The following is a 13,244-nucleotide window of genomic DNA, read 5'->3' as shown; positions in this document are numbered from 1 at the left end:
CCGGACATGCATCATACTTGTTTGCGCATCGTGCCATGCTTATGTGGTGGTTGTTTACTATGTTGTTTGCTTCTTTCTGGTGTTGCTTCTTCGGGTTGGTTCCGATAACGTCGTGATTGTGAGGACCTGTTCGTCTACGTCTGTTTGTCTTCTTCATGGACTCGTTGTTCTTCCTTGCGGGATCTCAGGCAAGATGATCATACCCTCGAAATCACTTCTATCTTTGCTTGCTAGATGCTCGCTCTTTTGCTATGCCTATGCTGCAATACCTACCACTTGCTTATCATGCCTCCCATATTGTTGAACCAAGCCTCTAACCCACCTTGTCCTAGCAAACCGTTGTTTGGATATGTTACCGCTTTGCTCAGCCCCTCTTATAGCATTGTTAGTTGCAGGTGAAGATTGAAGTATGTTCCTTGTTGTAACATGGAGTTGTTGTTACTTGTTGGAACATGTTTACTTGTTGGGATATCACTATATATCTTATTTAATTAATGCATCTATATACTTGGTAAAGGCTGGAAGGCTCGGCCTTATGCCTGGTGTTTTGTTCCACTCTTGCCGCCCTAGTTTCCGTCATATCGGTGTTATGTTCCCGGATTTTGCGTTCCTTACGCGGTTGGGCTATAATGGGAACCCCTTGACAGTTCGCCTTGAATAAAACTCCTCCAGCAATGCCCAACCTTGGTTTTACTATTTGCCTCACCACCACCTATTTTTTTCCTTGGGAGACGCTCTCTCGAGGGTCATCTTTATTTTAACCCCCCCGGGCCAGTGCTTGTCTAAGTGTTGGTCCGAAATGGGCAGCCTGCGGGGCCACCTCGGGGAAACTTGAGGGCTGGTTTTACTCGTAGCTTGACCTATCCGGTGTTGCCCTGAGAACGAGATATGTGCAGCTCCCATCAGGATGTCGGCGCATCGGGCGGTGTTGCTGGTTTAGTTTTATCTTGTCGAAATGTCTTGTTGTACCGGGATACCGAGTCTGATCGAAATGTCTCGGGAGGAGGTCTATTCCTTCGTTGACCGTGAGAGCTTGTGATGGGCTAAGTTGGGACTCCCCTGCAGGGATTTGAACTTTCGAAAGCCGTGCCCGCGTTATGGGCAGATAGGAATTTGTTAATGTCCGGTTGTAGATAAATTGAGCCTTAACTTAATTAAAATGAATCAACAGCGTGTGTTACCGTGATGGTCTCTTTCCGGCGGAGTCCGGGGAGTGAACACGGTGTTGGAGTTATGCTTGACGTAGGTTGTTTTAGGATCACTTCTTGATCATACTTTTATCGACCGTGCTTTGCCTTCTCTTCTCGCTCTCTTTTGCGTATGTTAGCCACCATATATGCTAGTCGCTTGCTGCAGCTCCACCTCATACTTTTACCTTACCCATAAGCTTAAATAGTCTTGATCGCGAGGGTGCGAGATTGCTGAGTCCCCGTGGCTCACAGATACTTCCAAAACCAGCTTGCAGGTGCCGATGAGTCCGTGCAGATGACGCAATCTAGCTCAGGAGGAGCTCGATGAAGATCTTGTCCTTTGTGTTGTTTCGTTCTAGTTGATCAGTAGTGGAGCCCAGTTGGGGCCGATTGGGGACCGTGGCGCATTTGGGGTTCTTCTTTTATTTTGGTTCCGTAGTCGGACCTTGATTGTATTTGGATGTTGTAATGCTTTATTCATGTATTTGTGTGAAGTGGCGATTGTAAGCCGACTATGTATCTTTTCCCCTTATGTATTACATGGGTTGTGTGAAGATTACCTCACTTGCGACATTGCTTTCAATGCGGTTATGCCTCTAAGTCATGCTTCGACACGTGGGAGATATAGCCGCATCGAGGGCGTTACAAGGTGGCCCCGCAGGCTGCCTGGTTCAGACCAACACTCAGAGGAGCACTGGCCCGGGGGGGTTTAAATAAGATGACCCTCGGGCTACGGAAACCCAAGGGAAAAAGAGGCTAGGTGGCAAATGGTAGAACCAAGGTTGGGCATTGCTGGAAAAGCTTTAATCAAGACGAACTATAAAGGGGTTCCCATTATAACCCAACCGCGTAAGGAACGCAAAATCCAGGAACATAACATCGATATGACGGAAACTAGGGCGGCAAGAGTGGAGCAAAACACTAGGCGAGAGTACGAGCCTTCCACCCTTTACCAAGTGTATAGATGCATTAAGATAACATGGCAAAAATAATGATATCCCAACAAGTAAATAGTGTTCCAACAAGGAACGGTCTCCAATCTTCACCTGCAACTAGCAACGCTATAAGAGGGGCTGAGCAAAGCGGTAACATAGCCAATCAACGGTTTGCTAGGACATGGTGGGTTAGAGGTTTGACATGGAAATTTGGGAGGCATGATAAGCAAGTGGTAGGCATCGTAGCATGGCATAGCAAAAGAGCGAGCATCTAGCAAAGCAAAGATAGTAGTGATTTCGAGGGTATGATCATCTTGCCTGCAAAGTTGTCAGAGTTGACTGGATCCTCGAAAGCAAACTCAACGGGCTCCTCATTAGCGAACTCGTCTCCCGGCTCTACCCAAACAAGACAAACAAGCAACAAGGACACAATCAACCACGTGCAAGGATCAAACAGTATGATGCAAACATGGTATGCTATGCGGGATGCGATATGTGATGCATATGCAAGATTTGACAAGGAATGCATGAACCTGGCCTCAACTTGGAAAACCAAGTGTGCCACTGGAAAGATGAGATGAAATCACTTGAAAACGATATAAAGATCACCGGAATCGGAGTTACGGTTTGGAAATGGCAAGCGATTCAAATATGGCACCGGTCTGCGATTTACAGCAAGTAGCCATCTAAATGCAACAAGATGAACATGCTACAGCAGTCAAACATGGTATCAAAATACATGGCAGGAAACAATTCATGAAGCTTAACAAAAGTCTAGCACTGAGCTACGGCCAATTCATCCATTAACAGGTCCAAACAAGCATGGCAAAAATGCATTTGGTAAACAGATTTCAGACTTGGTGAAATTAACACTTGTCTGGAATTTCAGATCAGATAGCACTCTTTGGAGCAACAAAACTACATGCTACAGGACCTAAACATGGCAAAGTAAAGCATGGCATGGAGCTACTGAAAGAGCTTAACAAAAGTCCCTTAGTGACCTTGAGCCAAAAGGGATTAGAAAATACATTTGCAAGCATGTGAACATGGCAAAAACATAATCAGTTCTCAGACTTAGTGAAAACTAGAGCATGCTGAAACAGATATCAAGTAGGCATGTTTACGAGCTCGATGCACTCACTACAGAGCAAGTCATGACAATCTAAGCATTCACCCATCAAGAATACACAAAATACCAGCTAGACATGGCAAAAATAATACCATAGCATGCACGGATCAACTACAACATCATCGGCAAAATCGCTAACAAGTAGACAATCTTCCCAGATTCACGAAATGACAAAAGTAGAGCTCGATTGACTCAAGCTAGGGTGCTCCATAATTGCAAACAAAGACATGGATGGATAGATCACTACAAGATTAACAAAACATCCTTACTGATCATCCTCAAAAGAGGCACGGATCACTAGGAAACAACATGAACATATGGCCATATGAGATAAACAGCTCAAGGACTTAGTGGAAATGCTAAGTCCCTGAAATCAGCATTAACAAATGCCTCGCTTTGCAAGCTTGTGCTTGTCACCACACACATCACAAAAAATACATGGGTTGCACCTCTGGATTGATAGCAAAACATATAACAAAACTCATGAAAAGCTCAGGGGCATAACATGCACACAATAATCATGGCAAAAATGACAAATATCTAATTGGAGCAGCAGATCTGACAATTATCCCAAATAGCACTCTTCCAACAGCATTTCGCGCATCAAGATGAACTCAAATGAAAATGATGCAATGAGATGAAATGCTGTACTCTCTGAGGCGAACATTTTGATATGCTATATGCCCAAAACGGAGCTATGGATGAGGAGTTACGGCACGATGAACATAGCAAATTATTAGGGTTTCGGGGATAAAAAGTTAACCACGAGTTTTAGATCTCAGATCTGGCACTGTAGATGCACTATAGCAGCTCAAGGTCGTTACAGTTGGTTCATTGCTTGTTGCTCTTGATGCAAAGCTTGTTGTGCACCAAAGACGTGGCTCTTTGTGACGTAGGAGGACATGTCGTCGTCTTGCTCGATGAAGAGTGGGTTGGTAGAAGTACTTGGCCTATCCATCATTCCAACAAATATATGAGTGGGAGAAAGAGAAAAACTTATACCAAATGTACCTTGACCGATGTTGAAGATGGATCAATGATCACTCAAATGTGTAACAAGGAAATAACACAATTGGTACCAATTCTTGTCAGTTTCTCACACCTACACAAGTAAAATCTTATAGTGGACCTCGGTTAGGATGGTGGCACAAAATTTGATGCAATTGTTAGTGAGCCTAAATAATGTTGGAAAATATTCACAAATTTGCAAATGCAACAAGTAGACTAATAGCAAGATATGGTACACGGAAACTCACACACGGATAGATAAATGGCGTCGTGCAATCAAGGAATGAGCCAAAATGTGGAATCCACAAAAATGCTCTTGTTGCACAACACTAGAGAGACGCTAGCATGATTGCACCATAGGCGGATACGAAACTTGTGCACAACCTACTAAGAAAAAATGCAACGACTTCTATCCCAAGTATGCTATATGTATGGTATTCCGGTGATATGATCCAAGATGATATAGTATGACATTCTTAATGTAGTATGATGCTATGGTTCTTGCTTATAAGCTCTTTGCTTATCTTTCCTCTTTTGCTTAAAAGCTTGGATGGCTCTTTCTCTTTTGAGCTCTTTTCTCATGCAAAACTTCATGAACCAAGATAGCAATTGCATATGCTTATGACAACCTTGTGACACAAGAGATGATACCAAAATATGCACCACGATGGTATGGTATGTATGCAATGGGAGCTATGATCACTAATGTGCACAAGTAACGTTGCCGGCAATACTCAAAGGCTACTCTCGATAGGAAAGGTACGCAAAATGGTCTATGGGGTTATCATTGCAATGGCAAGAATGCACAATGATGATGTATCACGATACCAAGATGATATGGAGGTTACCATTAAGGTTGGTTGTTTGTAAGCAAGAACGGATGATGGTGACAAAAAGGTGAAGTGGTCGTCGTTGATGATGAGTCCATGGAGAAGATGAGCGGCGGTGATGTCGATGTTGAACCGTTCCTAGTTAGCCGAAACACCCTAGGAAATGATGAACCACAACTCAAATTAACAAAACCAAATGTGTCAAAATTTGCCGGAGTGCAGAGCTGGTAATCGATGGTGGTTGTGGAAAGCGATGGTGGTTTGCAAGTGCATAAGCGGAATGTGGAAATGGTAGTGTGGATGATATGGTGGAGGACCTAGGCAAAGATGCCTAAATGACAAAAATAATATGGTGTCAAATTGTGTTGGAACCTATCTATGTGGATGGGGGATGTCAATAGCTATCCAACGATCTAAAGAATGTAAAAATCCGAGTCCGGATGTGAAAGTTATGGTCGAAATTTTCAATGAGCCGAGGCTGAAACTGGGAGGGGTGGTTGTACCGCTCCTAGAGCATCCTGGAGTTCCAGTTTTAGTTGGCAGAAGTATCAGGTTATGGGGGAGCGGTTCTACCGCTTTTGTCGGGAAAATTCTCAGATCTGGATATGGGATGAACTTGGGGTGGAAATGTATGATTTCGGGGGCAAAATTGCAAAGATTTCGAGGATGGAAGGTGGGGAAACTTGTGGGGAAGCTAGATCTACCTGCTACACACGAAATCCATGGATCAAATCCAACAAAACTTCATCACACCAACAAATCACAAAAAAATTGGGGCTATTTTTGGTGGGGATTTTCGAATTTAGGACAAAAATCAAACAAAATAAGTGAGGGAGTCCTAGATTATGGGGTCTCCGGACAGCCGGACTATGTCCATTGGCCGGACTGTTGGGCTATGAAGATACAAGATTGAAGACTTCGACTCGTGTCCGGATGGGACTCTACTTGGCGTGGAAGGCAAGCTAGGCAATACGGATATGGCTATCTCCTCCTTTGTAACCGACCTTGTGTAACCCTAACCCTCTCCGGTGTCTATATAAACCGAAGGGTTTTAGTCCGTAGGACAACAACCATAACATACAATCATACCGTAGGCTAGCTTCTAGGGTTTAGCCTCTCTGATCTCGTGGTAGATCTACTCTTGTACTACCCATATCATCAATATTAATCAAGCAGGACGTAGGGTTTTACCTCCATCAAGAGGGCCCGAACCTGGGTAAAACATCGTGTCCCCTGCCTCCTGTTACCATCCGGCCTAGACGCACAGTTCGGGACCCCCTACCCGAGATCCGCCGGTTTTGACACCGACATTGGTGCTTTCATTGAGAGTTCCGCTGTGCCGTCGCCATCAGGAAGGATGTCTCATCCCGTCTTTAAAGACGGCACTATTGCTGAGGGAGCTTTGGCTATCGGCCAAACTCTCCGGCTAGGTGGTTTTCTTATGACCGCCTGTTCGGCCGCTGCGCCGACGATGACTTCTCGGGTCATCGAAAGCAATCTTCACGTCAACTCGGAACTCGCCGAGCAGTTAGATCCAATGGAGCTCTCTTCCCTGAACGAGCTCTTGGATCGCATCGCCGCCCTGGGAGTCGCTACAGACTACGATCAGATTGGGCCTAAACCCGATCTGAGAGAGATCAACTCTCCCCAGGTCACCCATCACGTTGCAGTGGTGGAGGAACAATGCGGCAACCCTTCATCTATCTTAAGGACTAGCTATGTCCGGATTCCCGATCCCTCCAAGCCGGATACCCGCGGAGGGGAGGACGTCACTCAAGGCCTGAACCTAGAATCAGGCAGCGGGCTAGATTTATCGGAAAACATCCAAGAATCCAAACTTCCGAGTTCGGAAACTCCTTGGCCCCTGAGTCTCAGATTGGGTGAGGATTCGGATTCAATTCCACCCACCCACCCAAACATACGGATCTATCCCAAATTAGGCAAGAGCCCGAAGAAACAGTACACCATTACTGGGCCAGATTCCTCCTGGTCATGAACAGGATAAAGGACTGCCGCGAGGAAGACGCAATTTCATTCTTCTGCAATAATTGCACGGACAAGGGAATCCTCAACGCCATAAGTCGCCGCGAAATTACACGCTTTGCCGACTTGGTGTCCATAGTACGAAAGTACTGTGCGATGGAAAGCGCCTGGAAAACCGAAATAAAATTTTGGGATAATCCGGCCCTGAATACAAACCCAGTCCGAAATAAAAGGGTGCATTATCACAATACACCTGGGTTAACTACCAAAAAGCAAAAGCCCTCTACGGGGCAAGGAACCGTACTGGAGGGATGGCTCAACGGACCCTGCAAAATTCATAGTACAGCGGATGCAATACCAACGCACAGCCTTAGAGCATGTTGGATACTCCGGCAGGTGGCCAAAAGTGGTGAGGATCTACTCCTCCCAAATACCACAGAGCACCATCCCGTGGACAACAATACGGTGTTAACGGTCTTTGAGACCTTCGCGTCAAATAATAGACGCAAGCGAACACTCCGCAGCATGGCCGAAATCTGCCACATAGCAGAAATAAATCCTTGGAGTGACACGGCTATTACCTTCAATGCCAGTGACGAACCCAAATTCCGAACAGCCCGAGCACCAGCCGCACTGGTCCTCAGTCCAATCGTGGACGGCTTTCGACTCACCAAGGTACTCATGGACGGCGGCAGCGGATTAAACCTCATCTATGAGGAAACTCTTCAAAAGATGGAAATAGACTGGAGCCGCATTGAGCAAAGTAGCACAACCTTTAGAGGAATCATCCCCAGTCGGGAAGCACGCTGTGCTGGGAAAATCACACTAGATGTGGTATTCGGCACGCCGGATAATTACAGGTCCGAAGAAATTACATTCCAAGTGGCCCCGTTCAGCAGCGGATACCACGCTCTACTAGGGCGGGAGGCGTTTACAATCTTCCAAGCCATACCCCATTACGGGTACATGAAGCTCAAAATGCCCGGGCCCAACGGAATCATCACTCTTGCTAGTGATCCGGACATAGCACTCCGCGCCGAAAATAAGACAGCCGCACTGGCCCTTGAGGCACTATCCGAAGCCCTAGCGGCCGAGGAACTAACTGCGCTGCGCTCCACGGTGAACAGGGACGACATGATACTCGATAAAAGATCCAAGTCCACCTCCTTTAAACCGGCGGACGAAATAGTCAAATTCCAAGTCCATCCAACGGACCCTACAAAAACAGCTTCCATCGGGGCACAATTAAACCCTGATGTCGACGCCGCACTGCGAGAGTTCCTACGCGAGAACTGGGACATTTTTGCCTGGCACCCTTCAGACATGCCAGGAATCCCACGCAGGCTGGCTGAGCACAGCCTAAATATCCTAAAAGGATTCAAGCCAGTCAAGCAGGCTCTTCGACGTTTCTCCGAACCTAAGAGACAAGCCATGGGAGAGGAACTAGCCAAGCTATTGGAGGCCGGATTCATCAGAGACATAAAACATCCGGACTGGCTAGCAAACCTGGTGATGGTACCAAAGAAGGACAAATCCTGGCGCTTGTGCGTCGATTTTAAGGACCTTAACAAGGCTTGCCCAAAGGATCCCTTCCCCCTCCCCCGCATCGATCAAATCATCGATGCTACCGCAGGACACGATTCATTGTGTTTCCTCGACGCATACTCCGGCTACCATCAAATTAAAATGGCAGAGCCAGACCAAGCCGCAACGGCATTCATCACACCATACAGCCCATTCTGCTTCAACACAATGCCCTTCGGGCTCAAAAACGCCGGCGCAACATATCAGCGCATGATTCAGACATGTCTGGCAAACCAGATCGGCAAAACAGTGGAGGCATACGTAGATGACGTGGTCGTTAAAACCAAGCATGTCGAAACTCTAGTAGACGACTTGAGGCTCACATTCGACAACCTTCGAACATATGACATCAAGCTCAATCCGGAAAAATGCGTTTTCGGCGTACCAGCCGGAAAGCTCCTGGGATTCATTGTCTCCAGTAGAGGTATTGAAGCTAATCCGGCCAAAATCCAAGCGTTGTCACAGTTGGCTACCCCAACAGACCTTAAAAAATACAAAAATTGACAAGATGCGTGGCGGCTCTAAGTCGCTTTATCTCCCGCTTGGGAGAAAAGGCATTACCCCTTTATCGCCTCCTCCGGCGCACCGAACACTTCGAGTGGACGGATGCCGCCACGGCCGGACTCAACGAAATAAAAGCCATATTGGCAACAAACCCAGTCCTGGCCGCGCCAAACATTGGCGAACCTATGCTATTATACATTGCGGCAACTCATCAAGTAGTAAGCGCAGTGCTCGTCGTCGAGCGAGAAGTGGACGGACACAAATTCCCCCTTCAAAAGCCGGTTTACTATGTGTCCACTGTCCTTACTTCATGCAAATCACGGTACCCGCATTATCAAAAGATAGCGTACGCGGTATTTATGGCATCCCGGAAGCTGCGACACTACTTTCAAAAGTGTTTGATAGTGGTAGCCTCGGAAGTGCCACTTAATGATATTATAAACAACCACGACGCGACAGGCTGGATTGCCAAATGGGCCATTGAGCTCCTCCCGTTCGACATAACTTAAAACCCACGGTGAGCCATTAAGTAGCAAGTTTTGGCTGACTTCATCGCTGAATGGACGGAAGCCGGACTCCCTAAAGAGTATGGCACATATTCAAACTGGATCATGCACTTCGACGGCTCCAAAATGTTGCCTGGTCTGGGGGCTGGCGTCATTTTGACGTCCCCAATAGGAGATATCATTCAATATGTACTACAGATAATGTATATGGACTCCAACAATGCAGCTGAATATGAGGCCCTTCTACATGGTCTCTGGATGGCAGTATCCATGGGCATTCAACGCCTAGAGGTGCGCGGGGATTCGAACCTCGCGATATCCCAAATAAATGGGGACTTTGATGCCAAGGATTCGAAAATGGCAGCTTATCACAATGCCGTCCTAAAAATGTCATCTCGGTTCGAGGGGCTCGAATTTCACCATGTGGCTCGGGAAACAATCAGGCGGCGGATATCCTCGCCCGCATCGGCGCAAAACACAACGCGGTCCCTCCCAACATATTTCTGGAACGACTCTTCAAGCAATCCGTAGCATGGGAAGGGGACACCGGTAACAACAGTCTGGGCCCGGCCAACATACCCGATACCGAACTCTCTGACACAATCGGAGGCTCCGCCACCGAAATAACACATTCAGCCCACGAAATAATGGCCATTATTGCCCCATGGATAGAACCATTCCTAGCCTACCTAACTAGACAGGAACTTCCAGAGGACCAAAATGAGGCACGCTGCATAGTGCGGCGATCCAAGGCCTACAGGGTCCATGAGGGAGAATTGTACAAAAAAAGCGCTACCGGAGTCCTTCAAAGGTGCATCTCCGAAGAGGAAGGGCGGAACCTTTTGGCAGAGATTCACGCCGGACTCGGCGGTCATCACGCCGCAGCCCGAGCTCTTGTAAGCAAGGCCTTCCGTACAGGATTCTATTGGCCAACGGCCCGGGCAGATGCACAGGACTTGGTCCAACGTTGCGCCGGTTGCCAGCTCTTTGCAAATCAAAGCCACATGCCACCCACCGCCCTCCAAACAATCCCCATTACATGGCCCTTCACGGTCTGGGGGCTTGACATGGTTGGACCCCTTAAAGGGGGAACCCACAAGAAAAAATACTTATTGGTCATGGTGGATAAATTCACCAAATGGATAGAGGCTAAACCGGTTAAAACAGCCGAATCCGGACCGGTGATAGATTTCATATCCGGGGTTGTACACCGTTACGGCGTCCCCCATAGCATCATCACTGATAACGGCACGAACTTCACGGCCGACGAGGTAAAACTCTGGTGCAGCAAAATGGGCATCAAGCTCGATTATGCTTCAGTCTATCACCCACAAACCAACGGTCAAGTCGAACGAGCAAATGGTCTTATAATGAGCGGCATTAAACCCAGATTAGTGCGCTCCTTAACGGAGTCTGACACGCACTGGGTAGAGGAGCTCGACTCCGTACTCTGGGGGCTGCGGACCACGCCGAATCGTAGTACCGGATATACACCGTTTTTTATGGTGTACGGCGCAGAGGCAGTCCTGCCCTGTGACATAATTCATGACTCACCTCGAGTGCGCATGTACGAAGAAAGAGAAGCCGAGCTCGATCGGCAGGACAGTCTGGACACCTTGGAGGAAGAGCGCGACATAGCCAAAGCCCGTTCCGCATTTTACCAGCAACAGGCTCGCAGATACCAAAGCAGAGAAGTACGGGCCAAAACTTATAACGTTGGCGAACTAGTTCTACGGCTGCCGGATAAGAAAAAGAACAAGCTCAAGCCCAAATGGGAAGGTCCCTTCATTATCGACCAAGTTCTGACCGGTGGAGCGTACCGACTGCGGGATGCATCGACTAGTCGACTCGAGCCGAACCCATGGAACGCAGCCAGGCTTCGAAGATTCTACGCTTAGCACCGGACTCTATGTTAGTCCCCTCCCTTTGTCCATTTTCTGCATATGCATCATCTGTCTTGTTTCCCTTCCTTTCTTTTATTCTTTTAGGCCTTCAAGGGTCACCTTGGGCCTCACTCATACATTACAGATGCGCTAGCTGCACTCTTCATACCTGGGGGCTTCTTTCACAGAAGCTTAATTATTTACCTGGGCCTCACGCCCAACACATGTGTTATACTTCCGCATGTACCTTTTTTCACCATTATATGCATCGATATGACTTAAGCTTTGGCCAAGCTGGGTTGCTTGGCTCTTGTATTTATGCCCTACGTTCCCGTTAATTCGGCTAGGGGATAAGGGGAGCACCTCTGCGATTGTTACCGCCGAGTCAGCCGGACGTGTACCTCAGACTGGGTGAAGCCGAAAGCTAGCGTTCTTAAGGGAATATTCGGTCGGTGAACAAAAGATGACTTTTCTTATCCACATCTGCCCCCAGATGATTTTTCTGCGCTTCTTATCGCAGTCCGGACATGCACTTTAGGGCATGCTTACCCAGGGAAAGGAACCCTTAACGGAACTATTCTCCCTGGAAGATGTTTCTTACTACCCATGTAATATAACATAACTAGTTGGGTACTTGTCTGATAAAGCACTAATGACCCCTACACCTGGTCTCCACGCATGCCCCATCTCTTACATAACCGAGAGGGTATTCGGATACACTCCGGACTGTCGGGTCCCGAGGTTGAAGCGAAAAGGTCCGCCACGACAAACGATCTACAATCTGGCTAGAAGGCATTATACATGTCACTTTAAAATTACACAGTCAATTTGACTAGTTGAATTCCTCTTCAATACCATCCAATAGGCTATCTAGTCTACAGTCCTGTTGGGAATACTTTGCGGCTAATTCTAGTTGGCCTTACACTAAGCTCATAGGGATCTCCTTCCCATCAGGCCCCACAAGTCTGACTTCGACCATGTGGTTCGGGTCAGCCTTTGTGTACCGTGTTTTCACCATTGCCCAGGCTTCCCTGGCGCCCTGACGGCAGGCCGATATCTTCCATAATCGGAAGCGCCGCCGTGCTCCCTTCAGCTTTTCTGCAAGCTCTCCAAGGCCTTCGGGTATGGAGACGGATGGCCACAAGGCCTGGGCGACGCCTTGCATCACCTGCCGAACTCGTTCGTGCAGCTGTGAGAGCTCAGGAAGAAGGTCACCCGTTGAACCGAGGATTTCCTCAGCAGGACGACCTGTTAGCATACCTACAGACATAACTCTGTCAGCCAGCTTCCTCGCCGAACTCTTTTTCAAAGTTCGTTCAAGCACTTACTAAATATGCCACGCCGAAGCCGCCGATTTTCCTTAACAGAGTCCGACAGTTGGGCGCGAACATCTTGTAGTTCCACGCCCAGCTTGGTGTTGGCATCTTGGAGATCATTTTTCTCCTGCCTCACCCTCATAAGCACGTTCTCACCGGCCTTCAGCTGGCGTTGGAGCTGTTGCTTATCCGGATTTACTCCAGTGTCATCTGCAATTTTATCGTCAGATCTGCATACACGCCGCATTCTATATGATACTTATCATTTGAAGGATATGTTACCAGAGGGGGTCTCTTTGGGCTCCCCTGCTGCGGCCAGTGCAGTCTGAAGTTGGGCTTTGCACTCTTCCAGCTCCTAGGACAGTTGAGTATTCTT

The sequence above is a fragment of the Triticum aestivum genome, chromosome 6A, assembly GCF_018294505.1.
Source record: "Triticum aestivum cultivar Chinese Spring chromosome 6A, IWGSC CS RefSeq v2.1, whole genome shotgun sequence".
NCBI classification, from domain to species: Eukaryota; Viridiplantae; Streptophyta; class Magnoliopsida; order Poales; family Poaceae; genus Triticum; species Triticum aestivum.
The sequence above is the reverse complement of the archived record's forward strand: the minus strand, read 5'-3'. Positions refer to the sequence as shown.